This window comes from Canis lupus, chromosome 1 (genome assembly GCF_003254725.2).
Source record: "Canis lupus dingo isolate Sandy chromosome 1, ASM325472v2, whole genome shotgun sequence".
Taxonomy (NCBI): domain Eukaryota; kingdom Metazoa; phylum Chordata; class Mammalia; order Carnivora; family Canidae; genus Canis; species Canis lupus.
Window position 1 is genome coordinate 112276866 of NC_064243.1, and position 14970 is coordinate 112291835.

Here is a 14970-nt window from a genome sequence, read left to right on the forward strand (position 1 = left end):
GTGCTTTTGGTTGTGTGTATACATGCATACCCACAAAGTGTCCGGGCACCTTTTTCATTGGACCCTGTGCACCTTTGTGTTCAAGTGTGCGTGTGTTTGTTGAGTGCGTAGGGACCTTTCTTATTGTAAGATGCTCTGTACTCTTGTGTGCTTGTATTTTTTTGACATGGGGGTGAAGGTTAGGTGAGAAAGAAAGGATGTGGGTCTGGCTCTGGGCTCCTAGCTATCTGTGCATCTGGTGGCTCACGAGGCTGTCTTTGTGCATCCGTTTGAGCCTCTGTCTGGGTATGGGCGGGCGTGGGCTTGTGTGCTTGCCTGCTCCAGAGTTTGAATATCTGTGTGTCCACAACAGCATCTCCCACTGAGCATGGCTCTGGGTGGGGTAGGCCAGACCAGGATGAGGGAGGCATCTCCCTGAATCTCATCATCCCTTTGGAGGTGATCACGCACAACCCTGCACTGGGCCTGGCTGGGACCTAGCAGCACGGCACAGTGCAGACCACCCCTCCTCCTCCTTCTCCCCCCATGACCTTTGAGCACAACAGCCCCAAATACATATTTATCAGAGGGACTGTGGGGACCAGCCCCTCCCCCACCACTCCCCTCAGGGCCCAGCCTGCCTGGCTGCGGAGAAATTAACCTTGTGACACAGGAGCTCGCCGACACCCCGGCCCCCTCCCCATCCTCACGGCACACATGAGCATGGATGGGTGTGAGGGAGAGAGATAGGGAATAGGTACTCATCCAGACTGGGTAGGCAACAGCAGCCAGGGGAAGAGACACACACAAGTATACAAATGTTCCTGTCACCCCTGACACACACACATAACACACACACACACACACACACACACACACACACACGCTCTCTCTCTGTCTCCAAACTACGGAGGCCACATAAGTCTTGAACGGATGCACACGCAAATTTTGAAGTAGATATACATGCAGACATATGCAGTGGTCCTGAGATAGACACGTACACAGATTCTCAGACACATGCTGGACACATGCACACATACCTGTGCATCCTGAGACACGTACCCTTGGCCAGAGATTCTCTTAGAAAATGTATAGTTACTAAATCCTACAGATTCACACAGACATTTGTGCATACATCTCCAGAGATGCTGAAATGGACTTGCCAGATTGGAAAAGGGGAGGCACATACACACAGGTATGAAAGCCCAGACATCCACGTATGCACGTATGTACCGAGACATCACAGGGCATGACATACCAAAGTACCAGGGTGCCTTCCCATAGAGATTTTTTTTCCAACAGAAAAGGTACAAATACGGATACTAAAACATGGTGGTATCCCAGCCCTCATGCCCATGAGTGCACATAGGCCACATTCAGAGATCCCATGGGGAAGCCACTCGTAGTGCGTGGAAGGGTCATGTTCTGAGTTATAGGAATAAACATCCCCCACTTTAGACTCATCCCCTTAGAGCGAAATGAAAATGGGTAGATGCTTCAGTCTGCAAATATTCATGGAACGAATCCACTTATCACACAGGAACTGAGCCCTGTGTGAACCAGGCCCTGTCTTAGAAGCTGGGAAACAATGATTTACAAGACAGACCTGAGCCTTGCTCTCCAAAAGCTCTGAGCCAACAGGATGGGCACTGATCGGACCTCAGTGTATAGTTAGTTATAAATGGTGATAACATCTGGGAAGGAAAGAAACCAGAGGCTGTGGGAGGGGTCATGGGAGAGCCTGGTTTAGATTGGTGGGTCAGATGGAACACCTCTGAGGAAGTGACATTTAAGCTGAGCGTTAGACACAACACACAGATTGTCAATGTGCACATGCATCCCTCCCGAAACTCACCAAGACCACACAGGCATAAACAATGCAGGACACTGATCCCACCCCCACCCCAACTCAGCTGTGCCTCATTGTCCCCTCTAGAAAACTTCTGTGGTGGGAAATGGAGTCTCCCCTACTGGCTAGGGCCCTGATGTCTGGGCTCTGAGAGAGGCACATAAAACATGCAGGGGGAGCCAATGCTGAGCAGGGGCCAATGCTGAACAGGTGGCCAAGCTACGCAGGAGAGTCAGGAGGCTTCAGGGAGGAGGTGACCTGGGGGAAGGGTGGGTAGGGTGTAAGGGAAAAGGGGAAGCAGAGGGCTTTCCAAATGGAGGCACTCCCTGTGCACAGGTGCAGAACTGTGGGCCAGTGTGGGAAGTCTCTGGATTAGCAGGGCTGTGCAGGGAGCGGTGGGAGACGAGGCTTGAACATCACTGGGAAGATCTCTAAGGCTTGGGATTTATTCCAAGTTCTCGACAGGATGTGAGCCGGGAGCTAAGTCGAGGATCCCTTGGAGGGTCTCCTGGTGTGGAGGACAGACAGGTGAAGGATGGCAAGACATGGAGGGAGGGATCTCCTGCCCTGGTTAACCACTCTGGGATCCCTGGACGAGGCCTGGCCAGGGAAGTGACACAGACTACCTTTCCCTGCTCCCAGCCCCCATCTCTTGGCCTCTGGGCAGAGTTGAACTTCTCCCACAAGGAAATTTGCTGAGGGCTGGAGGTCAAGGGTTGCAGACCTCCTTAGTAACTGCCCATAGGCTACTTTTTTTTTTTTTTAAGATTTTATTTATTTATTTGAAATAGGGAGAGAGAACACACAACTGGGGGTGAGGGTGCAGAGGGAGAGAGAGAAGCAGACTTTCCGCTGAGCAAGGATCCCCACGATGCAGGGGGGGCTCAATCCCAGGACCCTGGGATCATGACCTGAGCTAAAGGCAGACGCTTAACTAACAGAGCCACCCAGGTGCCGTAGGCTACTGTTTTCTGAGGCCTCTTGTAGCCAGGCCTGAGCTGCATGCCAGGGTACATGGATAAGCCAGACACTGCCCTGCTCCAGGGAAGTCCCCAGTCCCCTGACAAAGCCCTGTCAGGGATTCCTTGCATTTATTGAAGGTTTCTTGAGCTTATTCTTGGAAAGTGAATGGGTCAGAAGCTCCCAAAGAGTATATGGGAAAAGGGTGAGAATGGAGTCTTTTTTTTTTTTTTAAGATTTTTAATTTATTTATTCATGAGAGAGACACACACACACACAGAGGCAGAGACATAGGCAGAGGGAGAAGCAGGTTCCATGCAGGAAGCCCAATGTGGGACTTGATCCCGGGACCTGAGCCAAAGGCAGATACTCAACCGCTGAGCCACCCAGGTGTCCCTGGAGCCTGAGTTTTAAAGGTGAGACTAACCCTCACCTGCCACAGTAAGAAGGCCTGTCATCCCCCAACCCACCCCGGGGGGCCCCTTCCCACTTAGAACATCTTCCTTAGCCTAGAAGTTCCATATGAGCTGACGCCTGCCTGCCTATTCAATTTCTACTCCTTTCTTCCTGCTCCCGGAAGCTCAGGCTGTTCTGGCCTTCTTGGTGTTCCTTAAACACGCCAGCATGGGTCCTGCCTCAGGGCCTTTGCACCTGCTGTTTCCTTTGCCTGGAAAGCTCTTACCCCACACTTTATTTGGGCTGCTACTCAAAACCTACCTTCCCCCACAGGCCTTTTTTGACCTCTCACTCTAAAGAAACATTCTCTTGTCATCCATGCCTTCATCTGCTTTATTTTCCTTCTTAGCTCTTAGATATGTATTCTTGTCTATTGTATCTCCCCCTCCACTGGAAGGTCAATGCTGTGAGGGCAGGGACTCTGTCTTGTTTGAAGGTGAATCCCCAATGCCTGTAATGGTGCCCAGCACACGGTAAGTGCTCAGTCTGATGAAAGGAACAGGTCCCCTGTCATCCCAGTCTGCCAGGTATAATGAATGGCAGGGGTGGACATCTGCTGGACCAGAGAAAGGTATAAGGAGCTCACCTTCCCTGGGGGTTGTACCTGGGTATCGGCAAGTCAGGTCCCTGCCTGAACCCCAAAGCAGCCAGACTCCAGACCCGGCACCCTGGACCCGTATGCTGTAGTCTGTATCTCTCACCATGTTCCGCACGCCTCAGCCAATTCATCCCTGTCCCCCATCATCTCACCTGCTCACCAACCGCCCCCCACCCCCACTGCTTCCCTTCTTTTTCCTCTCCCCCAGCATACACCCTGGCAGCCCCACCCCCAAGCCACGGGAGAGGGGACCCCAGAGTGTGAGGTCCACACACCCTGCTTCCAGGCCCATCCCGGCTTGAGGGCAAATCACATCACTCTTTTTAAGGCTCAACTTTCCTCCTCGGCAAAATAAGGTTTTTGTGGGGACGAAGAGTGAGCGCGCGCGTGTGATGATGTTACTAATAATAGCTGCTATTTATCGAGTACCTGCCAGGTGTTAGGCATTGTGCTAGGTACTTTGAACTTTTTTTCATTAGAAAAAACGGAGGAAAAAAACCCTGAGCGTGGAGTGTCCCCAGAGTGTCAGGCCCCGTGCACGGTGCTGTGAATCACAAAGGTGAACATAACCCTTCTTCACAGAGCTTACTATTCCAGTGTGCATGCACACACACACGCCAGGAGTGCCACACTGGTCAGGCAGTGGGGGCTTGGGCTCCTGTACTCGGCCCCTGGCAGCAGAAGCTCCCCCCTCCCCCCACCCCGAGGGAGAGTTCGGAGGCCACTGAGGCAGCAACTCTCAGATGAGAGACCAGCCCCAGCCGTCCCTAATTCCTCTTTACTAACCTAGTGGGATCTTCCATTGTTCGGCTCTGGATTGCAGGGCCCAGCACAGGGTCTGGCCTAGAACTGGCCTCAGGAAATGCTTATTACGTGAATGAGTGAACGAACAAAGGAACATATTTAGGCAGGTGTCTTCATTGAATTTGCTAACCCCAAGAGAGAGTACCAGGATGCACACTCTCTCCCTTCCCCTCCCCCCGCATCCCCGCCCACCCGCTTCACACCCAACTCTCATGTCAGTCGTGGCTGGGTGATCCCGATATCATTTCCATCACTCTCTTGCCCTTTTCTGTATAGGTTCTTGGCTGAGTTTGTTATGAGCATGGTCTTGTTGACTTCTCACACCAACATCGTAAGACAGGTGTTATTATTCTCGTTTTTGTATGTTGGAGCAAACCGAGGCTCAGAGAGGTGAAGTGACTTGCCCAGGGTCACACAGCGAAGTGGTGGCAGAGCTGTCTTTTGGCCACCACACTTTTCTGCCCCACAGAAGTCCATGCTCTCTTGAGAGCCCTCTGGTCTGCATGAATACTTGCTCTTACAATTGTTCTTCTCCCAGCAGTGGGAGGGCATGACCCAGGAGTCAGAAGCCCCGCTTTGGTCCCAGCTCTGTCACAACCAGCTCTGTGACTTTGGGAAAATTCTTTCCGTCCCCCTCCCCCTCTGGGGTACAGCTTCCCCTCCAGTTGTCACTCCTGTCTATGAGCCCTCAGCCAATTTCCCAAAGAGGTGTAGACTTTGACTTGGGCCTACCCTGTCTTCTCTGATAGAAGAGAAAGTAGAGGAGCAAGCACTTCTCTGCTCAGTAGGCTTTAGATTTATTCATCTTCTGGGGAGGGGGGGTGGAGGTGGACTCTGCCGGGCTTAGACACAGTGGGGACCTAAAGCTTGGCCAGGAAAGGGAAGAGGGCCAGAGGAACATGGCTCACTGTAAGCCCACCGGGCGCCACCTCACAGTCTTGCCAGTGGAGGGCTTGTTAGCCCCACTGTTTGCAATTACCAACATTAACTGATGTGACACATGCTCATTGTAGAAAAAAGAGAAAATGTAGATATTCAGAGAGTTGAAGGAAGAACCCACCATGATCACTGAGTCAAATGAGAAAAAAATGAATTTCTCGATGCCTGTCTTTCTGGATAGCTTTTTCTCAAACAGGAGTATCCCTAGGAGTTTACCCAAAGAACTTTTTATAACTCAGATGCATGGGACCGAACTCAGAATTCTGACTTCTGCTCTAAACCTTTTTCTCTGGGGAGCAGGGGGTGGGGTGGGGGGAGTATATATGTATGTGTTTCATACAAATGAGATCATAAGCTATATACCAGTTTATAACCTGCCTTTTTCTTCCTAACAATGGGTTATGAGCATCACTCCCTTGTCAATGAATTTATTTTGAGCATATTTTCTACAGCCCTGCCATCCTCCACTCTGTGGCAGCTGTACTAGCATTTATTATTCCTGTACCCAGTCACAGGATATCTAGGTTGTTTCCTGGCATTCCCTGTGATAATTACCCCCACTTAACAGGTGAGGACATTGAGGCTTGGAGAAGTCCCTCATATGTATGAAAAGCTGAGACACCATCCAAGGGGATCTGGCGGTGGCCTGGGTGCTGGGAATGGTTTCTAGCCTCAGGGCAGGGGTGAGGGGCCCGCAGACAAAAGATGTGTGAGCCGTCAGAGGGGAGGGAGGGGTGCTTGAGGAGGAGACCACCGTCTTCCAGGGCTCCCAGACCCAGGCACGCTGTGGACCTGAGCACTATCCCATCAGCCACCCCCCCCCAGCCCCCTCGTTGCCTCCCGCCCTGAGCCCACTCGCTGCCTGCTCCATCCTTGCCAGCTTATCAATAGGTTAAGTGGTCAGGTCAGCGATATTGACCATTTGATTAGGACCTTGTCAGATCAATCCCTGGCTCATCTCATGGGCCTCCTCCCCTGCTCACACCCCCCCGCCCTGTTCTTCCGCGCCAGGGAGCAGGTGGCGGTAGAAGCCTCTGCCCTCCCGTATGCAGCACCCCAGGACCGGGAGCCCTTTTGCAAGTTCAGGGAAGGTGAGAGCCAGCCTTGGCCTCACCATCTCTCATCGTAGTCCTACCAAGTCCGGAGCCCAGAATGCCATTTCCAGTTCTGTCCCTGCCTCCCTTCCCTCGCCCCCTGGGGGTCCCTCCAGGTCCTCAGTCTTAGTGCTACGTTCCCACACCCTCTGTTTACATCACTTTCTCTTGCTTGCTGTCACTAGATCTTGTTTGCTTTGTTTCCCACACGCCTCTCAGAGTCCAGTCAGATGGAGCGGCTCCTTCTTGGCTGTGTGACCTTGGGCAAGGGAATTCACCTCTCTGAACCTCCATCTCTCCATGTCTATCTTAGGATGATCCTCACCAAACGGGTCACGAGGATTCTGTGAGATCACGTCCACAGAGCAACTCAGCATGTCCGGCAGCCTGGCCTGTAGCTAGCACTCAAGAAACACCAGCTGCTCTCACTGAGAGCTACTCTGCTGAACTTATCCAGCTGCTTGTTTGCAGGGGGGCCAGTTGCTCTGCCCGTCTGTCCCTTGGTGGGAGTGTAGGTAGGCTGTCTGTGTGTGGGGCCAAGGGGCACTGTCATCCTCAGGCCTGTCCCAAGCTCCAGCTGGGGGCCATACCCTGTACTGGCTGATGCTAGGGAGCCCCAGAAGAGCCAGGCCCCAGCCTACTGTCCTCGAGCTCACACTCTGGCAGCCGGGTAGCTGACCGATACCAAGACACACAAACTTTGATACTAGCTTTGGTGAGAGGTGAGGGCTTTCTCTCCTCTGGGCAAATAGCAGAACCCTCCCCTTCTCTGTGGCCTGCTGCAAGGAATATAGCCTTTGGAGTCAGAGAATTCGGGATTCAAGGCCTGGCCGCTCCACTTCCTGTGCCCGGTCACTATGGCCAGCTGCTTCCCCTCCCTGTCCCTCAGAGGCCCCATCTGTGAAACGGGCAGAAGGCACCTCCTAAATAGCTCCTGCCATCTTCTACTCCAGGCACCGCTGGGAAGGCAGCTCCCAGCTCCCACAGGGCTGTCTCCTGCACAGGGAAGATGTTATCTACTGGGGAGAGGGGTCTGTCAGAGGACATATGGGGGCACGGGGGCTGGGAGATGAGATGAGGAGGCCGGGCCGGGGGTAGTGCTGCCCATGGGCATTGGGCATTGCAGCTGAGGGTGGCAGCGTGTAGAAGGGAGAGCCGGCGTGGGAGCTGCTGCCAGAGGGAACTGCCAACGTGGGGCGCTGCCCCGGGGAAGACCCCAGCCCTCGGGCACCGTCTGACTCGGGGCCCTCAGAGGCTCAGGGATTCCCCCGCCCGCCCGCCATCACTTACACCAATATTGACGGTTAATGCCGTGTCGCCACCGTGTTCAACACTCAGCGCGGCTAATTGTTTTGACTGGGAATCGGCAAGGCGATTAAACGCCATCGATTTTGCCCTGCGCGCTGCATCGATTTTTAAATTTCCTATTGATCCCGGCCCTAAATCTCCTTAACCAAGACCTCACCGTGGAGATGACAGCCGCTGATTAGCTCCAGGCAGGGGTGGGGGGGTGGGGGGGTGGGGGGAGCAGCTCGTGAGTGGGGAGAGACCCCAGCTCCTCCCTCTCCCCAGGGAACAGGGGTCCTGTTACCCTGAAGATGGAGGCCCCGGTAGAGAGAGGAGGAGTGGGGGGGGGGTGGAATTGGATGGGCCCCTTGCTCTTTTTACCCACTTTTTTTTTTTTTTTCTCATTTGGGCTTTTCTCTGGTCTCTGCCTGTGGCTCCTTCCACTCCTCTACTCTGTGTCTCCGCATTTCTTCTCGTCTCTTTCCTATCCATTTCTCCATCCGTCTGTCCATCTGTCCATCATCTTGTCCCCACTCTGTACGTCCGTCTTTTTCTCTATCTCTTTTCTCATTCTCAACTCCTGTCCAGTCTCCACTAATTCTTTGCGTCCTTTGCTGGTCCTGGGCCTCAGTCTCCCGATCTGTGCCTGCATACTTGCCACGAGATAGGAAAGTAGTGCACGGTCATCCTGTCCATCGCCCTGTTGTCTCCCTTCTGGGGACTGTACCCACAGGTCCCAAACTGTGAGACAGCTGTGAGCCCCCTGTCTTTGTTAACCCCCTTCATAGGGCTCTCCCTCTTCAGATGTTGCCCCTTTCTGTGAACTCATCAGTACTCACCTGGTGGGAAGGTATCTGATATCCTGTCTCCTCCGAGAAATCTCTCCCTATCCGACGTTTCCTGCTCCTTCTCTGAAAGCCCACAGCAAACAGGGGCGAAGGTAGCCTCTGTGTGGGTTCTTTTTCCAGGAGGACCATATACCCAGAAGGCAGGAAATGAGGTTTCAGGAGGCGGCACGCGGCCCTAACTCTAACCAGCTCCTAACTCTAACTAGGACCCCAGGGATGTCACATCTCCTCTCAGCCTCGTCGGCCGCATCTGTAAAGTGGGGCTGATACCAGCTGCCATTCTGTTTCCCTGTAGGGCCACAGAGAGGCTTCAGCTAATACTCTTTGGGGACAGGTCTCCCCATGTCCTCTCAGTCCTCTCCCTCTTCTGCATAGTACGCAGAAGGACCTTTCTAAAGACAAAGTAGAGATCCCTGGGTGGCGCAGCGGTTTGGCGCCTGCCTTTGGCCCAGGGCGCGATCCTAGAGACCTGGGATCAAATCCCACGGCGGGCTCCCTGCATGGAGCCTGCTTCTCCCTCTGCCTGTGTCTCTGCCTCTCTGTCTCTCTCTGTGTGACTATCATGAATAAATAAATAAAATCTTAAAAAAAAAAAAAAGACTAAGTGGAGTGTGTCCCTTCCCCTAGCAGCTTGGCCCAGGCAGGCACTGTGGGGTGCAGCCCCTGCTCTCTCTGCAGCCTTGTCTTTCCTACTTCCCCATTGCCTCCTGGGCAGATAGAGGCCTGACATGCTCTTTCCTCCCATCTGGCCCTCTGCCTGATTAAAGTTCATTTAATTTGTCTGCTGGGCTTGGTTCAGGGGTGACACCCTTGTTAGGTCTTCCCTGACCTCTGCTGGGGTCCCCGCAGCACCCTCTGCTTACCCCAGCATGTTGGCATTGGGTCTTTATCCAGCCACCCACCCCCTGACTTGGCTGCGAACCCTCTGGCAGACAGGGCCGGGGCATTGTCTAATCCACCCCTGTACCCCCGCTTGGTCCAGGGCCCAGCTTAGACATGCTTCATATCTGCTGATTGACCCAGCAAATAAGTAAATGAACAAATATACAGGTCAGAAGTATCATTGGGACTCCATTTTCATCTCCTCGCAACACATAGGCACCTGATAATGAGTAACTCAGATGTCTTTCTCATCAGATCCTCCTGGCTGTCCTTTGAGATACATAGTTTGTGAATCAATTAATCCCTCCATCCGTCCACCTGTTCACTCATCACCTGTCATTGACTTCTTGAGCACTCTGCATTTTGCAGGGCCCTCTGCCAAAGGCTAAAGCTATAGAACTGTGTCTATATAGTCCCTGCCCTTTAAGGTGCTTCCAGTCTGATGGGAAAAACAGATGTTCAACAAGACAGGCAGTAGGATGCCCATTTATGAGATGGGGACACTGAGACTCAGAGCCCAGAAATGACCACTGGGGGCAACAAGTGGTTGGCAGGTCCTGAGCCCACATTTGCCAGTCCTGACTGTGTGACAGGAGCAGAGTTCCTCCACTCGAGGAGTGCCTCATCCTGCCCGAGTCAGAGACGCTTCACAGATTCCCTCCCAGCTGACTCTCCTCTCCTCTCTTTCCAGGTTCTCGACTGGACCGGGTTGGTGGCCTGAATGTATTAGCTTCGCTGCGTTTGCCCAAGAGGTAAGGGCCACGGCCTCAGAGCTTTGCTTACTGCTATGCTCCGGGTGGGTCCTGTTCCCTCTCAGAAGCCCCTGCCTTCCCATCCTCTTCCCTGGAGAGCTGCCCTTCCTTGTTCTGCTCTGTCCTCCACAAGGTTAGTCTGCTTTGCGTTTTTGTCCTTTGTGTCCCGTGGCTTTCTGGCCACACTGATTTGGTTCTGGGTGTGGGTGACATGAGGGTTTCTGTTGATGAGTGTCATACTCAGTAGGAGAGAGATGGATAACTTGGTGGCTCAGATCACAGCTTGGGGGCAGGCACACCTGTGTCTGAGCCCCTTGTCTTTCCCTTCCTAGCTGTGAGTGACTTGGGATAGTCAGAGCCTCCGCTTCCTCATCTATAAAGAGAATAATAATAACAGAATCTGCCTTACGTGCTGACCTGAGGCCAGAAGGCTAGTGAGGCAGTTCAGATTCCAGCTCCAGAGCCGGATGGCACCAGCTGTGTGATCCTCAGTTTCCCCATCTATCAAAGGAGGGTGATAATGGCATCCACCACACAGGATGTAAGGATGAAATAAGTTTCTTCTTGGAAGCATGTGCCTCAGGAGGCAGGAGCTCGAAATACAGCTGAAAGATACCCCTGAACAAGTGAGGATTGGTGAGACCCCTCCTTGGAGCCCACTGAGACTCCTAAGCAGAAGTAGGAGTTCTTCAGCTGCTTGGCTCAGAAGGAAACAGGGGCTCCAGGTGTGTCCTCTGGTGTTTTCTCTGCTCAGCTCAATGAGGCCCTGAGGAGTGAGCATCTGGAGAGGGGTGCTCGGGGGTGGGACTCCCCCACTCTTTGCTGCCACCCCTATTCCCAGCTTAACCTACAGGCCTTAGAACTGTTCTGATTCAGGACAATTCTGGTTCCCTGGAGAAAGCACACATCTTGGACTCAGACTCCTACATTCCTTACCAGTTAGAATGGGATCCAGGGGTGGGCATTAGGTGTCCTGGGGAAGCCTCTGGCTGCCCTCATAGGTATCCTCCATGTGCATCCTTGCTGTAGCCAGGGTCCCAGACTCACTTTAGGAAGCAGGTGAAAGCCGTAGCTCAGGGTTTGCAACCTGGTAGGGACCATAGTGGACTACAAAATGCATTGGGGTGGGAGCCTGCTTTTCAGCTCCACTCACTGTCTCCCACAGAGAGGCAAAACTAACTTGCCAGATTTTACAATTTCCTGAAAGAAGCCAATCTCCCAATTTTTAAAGTTGGCTACTAACGAAATTTCAAAAATCTCCTTGTGATCCAAACTACACGGTTTGGGTAATCTTTGCCTCACAGATTTCTAGTTGTACTGCAATTAGTATAGACTTTCTCCTGGGAAAACACATCCCTATATCTCCTCAGTTGTGCTCCAACTTGGGATCTTTGCAGACCCTGAAACCCATCCATAAACCCCATTCTAACTAGTAAGGAATGTAGGAGTCTGAGTATAGGATGTGTGCTTTCTCCAAGGAGCCAGAATTGTAGCTTTCCCAGGAATACTCACGTCTCCTGATGCTCTTGATGTTGAAAGGAGGGTCAAGGAGGGGCTGAATCAGTAGAACATGTGACTTTTAATCTCAGGGTCATGAGTGCAAATCCCACATTGGTCATGGAACCTACTTAAAAAATAAAAATAAAAATAAGAGGGTCAAGGAGCTTCCAGATTGTAGAATTTGTTTGGGGGCTAGAGGCTGGCTTTGAGGAATGTCTGAAGTCGGGCTAAAATAAGAGGCTGTTAACAGAATTATGTTTCAAAGCTGATGGAGGTTGCTAATCAAGTCTCTGATTTTAGCTCTTTGTGTTTAAATAGATATTTGTTCAGTATCCAAGGTTTCAGGGACATATGTCTGGAAGATTTGTTCACATGTGCCAAGAGCTGTTGCAGCCTAATGAGGAAACCCATACTTATTAGGGGCTACCTCTGTGCCAGGGCCCACTCTGGGCATTTTGCATTAAACCTCAGTGTAAGCCTGTGAGGTGAATTAGTAGTCCCCTGTTGCCAAAGAAGGAAACTGAAGCACAGAGAGGCAAAAGGCCTAAAGCAAGGGAGCGGTAGAGGTGGAATTTGCGTTCAGGTCTGCCTGAACTTCGAGCTCTCACTCTGACCTCACCAGAACCCACCATGGTGACTGGAATTTCCTCAGGGTGGCTGATCCTTGGATCCTTAGGCTTGGTTGGGTGGGGGTGGGGAGGGACTTGATTTTGGGGAAACCCCTGAAGTCTTATTTGGTGCCAACTCTGATAAGTTTGGCACCAAAAAAAGGTTAGATAATACTGGGGCTACTTGTTGGTTTTTTGATAGAAACAAGAAACACATGTAACAACAGGAGATGTTTGGCTTATGTAGTCTGTGAACTGGCCCTGAAGGCTGTCACCAAAATATCTTGAGCGGTCCAGGGGAAGTTTCATGCCCCTCCACTCCAGGGAGACATGTTTGAAGGAGGCCACACTCTTTTAGGTACATAATTTCATTACAAAACAAGAGCTCCAACAAACATTGCCCCCATCCCCATGGTCTTTCCTTTCTAGCTGCACTTGGAAGTTGAGTGATTCCCCAGATGTGGCTGGAGGCCTCCTCAGTACCAGGATCTCCTCCCATCCGGCTCCCTCCCCTCCCCATCTAAGGCTACCTGACAGCCTCCCAAAGGCTGCCCCCCTACCCTGTTCCTCCTTTCTGAGCACTGTTACCATATCTGATGATATATTGTGTGTATAACATCCCACCCCCCAAGCTCTCGACACCCAGCCCCTGGCACAGTGTAAATGCTCAGTTAGGATTTGTTGAAAGAATAAATAAGTGAGCACACATACACATAAACCCATATCCATCCATTTATTTCCTTCAGCCAACATTTTTTCGGGGGTTTCTAGTGTGCCAGGCCTTGTGCCTCAGAGTGGGGTTGGGGGAGACCTGTGTAGCCTCTGAGGGGCTGCAGGCTGGTGGGGAGACAAGCATCAACACTACTACCCTGAACCCACAGGCCTGCAAGGGACTAGGTCAGGAGAAAGCGGGATGTGAGTGATGTGAGTGACGGGAGGGAGGAGGGACTCGGGCAGACTTTGAGAGGAAGAGGCAGTGAGGGGGTTCCTGAGAGGTTAGGAGAAACCAAGGCGTAAGCTACTGTTCCAGTCGGTGGGTCAGTATTGGGGACTGTGGATTCGGCCTGGCCTCAGAGTCCCCACGGCCAGCTACTGTCCACTGGGTATCCAAGGCCCTCCCAGTGCTAGGCAGAGAGCAGGTTGTGTCCTCACCTTGTCTCCTTCCATCCTTCCACAAAATGACTTGGCCTTTGGTGTGGATGAGGCCCCAGAGTCCCACAGGTGGCTCAGACAGCCGTACTAGGGCATGCCCAGGGCACCCACACACCCTGAGGGAAGAGTCTGGATTGTCTCAGACGCAGGGAGCTCAGCTGTGGGTGACAGGTTCCTATTGCTGGGTCTGGTGAGGGGTCTTGAAGAGAACCCAGGGCTGCTTAAGAGACAGGGAAATGGAGCTGCAAGGTAGATGCCTCCTCCCCAGGGTGAGAGTATGGGTGTGGCGGTGGGATGCTCCAGGATCCAAAATGCAGCCTGAGTGGCATTGCAGGTGTTCTGCAGACCAGAACCACGAAGTCAGTAGGTGGGGTCAGGGATTTGTTTGGATGCCCTGGGCGCAGTTAGCTACCCCTTTGTCGCAGCTGCAGCTGGGGGCTTTGGCTATAGAATAGGGTGTGTGGTGTTACAGAGGGGCCTTGGGGCTGGGTTGGGCCAGAAGGAGCTTCAGTATGGAGGTGGCTCCTTGGATGTGGGCAGGCCCCACGGGGGGTGGTCCAGAGGGCAAGGCTGTGTGAGGCTGTTGACCCAACTGCACTGTTGCAGTGGTGCTCCTCGCTGGATATGGAATCATGATTGGGCGGGGGTGCTGTTTGCTGTAGTGGTGGGATGCTGGGAGGTGTCAAGAGATCACTCAATCTGTTTGGCTGCCTTTGCTGTCACTGGATGGGTGGAGATAGCTGTGCCCCACCCAGGACTGGGAGCATGTCAGCCAGAGGGTAGGGCGTATAGATGTGGAGGAGGTGCAAATGGCTGTCATCCTCTGCAGGTTCAGGGACTGCTTGGTCCCGGGCATCTCAGTCCCAGAGCAAGTGAAGGCTAAAGTGCCTGCTGTCCCGTCAGGCTTGGAGCCTTAGGGGCCAAGGACGGGCACTTGGCCCTAACTCCATGTAGAGGGCTGGTAGGCAGAGGGCAGGCTACAGAGTCTGACGCTGTGCAGCTTTAGCAATGTTTCTTGGAAGTCATGATGAACGCTCCCAGCCCAGCCCACCCCAGCCCCTGCATTGTCCAGCTCACATTGTCTTTGTTTCTGGCTTCCTTCTTTCCACTTCCTCATCCTGAGGCTCTACCCTGTTCCCTTCTTTTTTCCTTTGCTTGGTTTCCTCTGGGTCTTGGCTTCTCCATTCCACCCCTCTCCCTCCTTGTTCTGAGCCTGGATCTCTTTCCAGTCTTGCGAGTAGAGTGTGTACAGGTCCATATCG

At 52.7% G+C, this 14970-nt stretch overlaps 1 protein-coding gene across 2 annotated transcripts in view; it reads left to right on the top strand.

The window, feature by feature from the left end:
• The window catches only part of POU2F2 (POU class 2 homeobox 2), a 91541-nt gene that overhangs the window by 22646 nt on the left and 53925 nt on the right, over positions 1-14970 (top strand). For both annotated transcript variants that reach the window (XM_025424838.3, XM_049094686.1), the window contains exon 2: positions 10388-10448. The gene's annotated coding sequence lies outside the window, so the exon portion shown is untranslated. The remainder of the gene's footprint in view (positions 1-10387; positions 10449-14970) is intronic.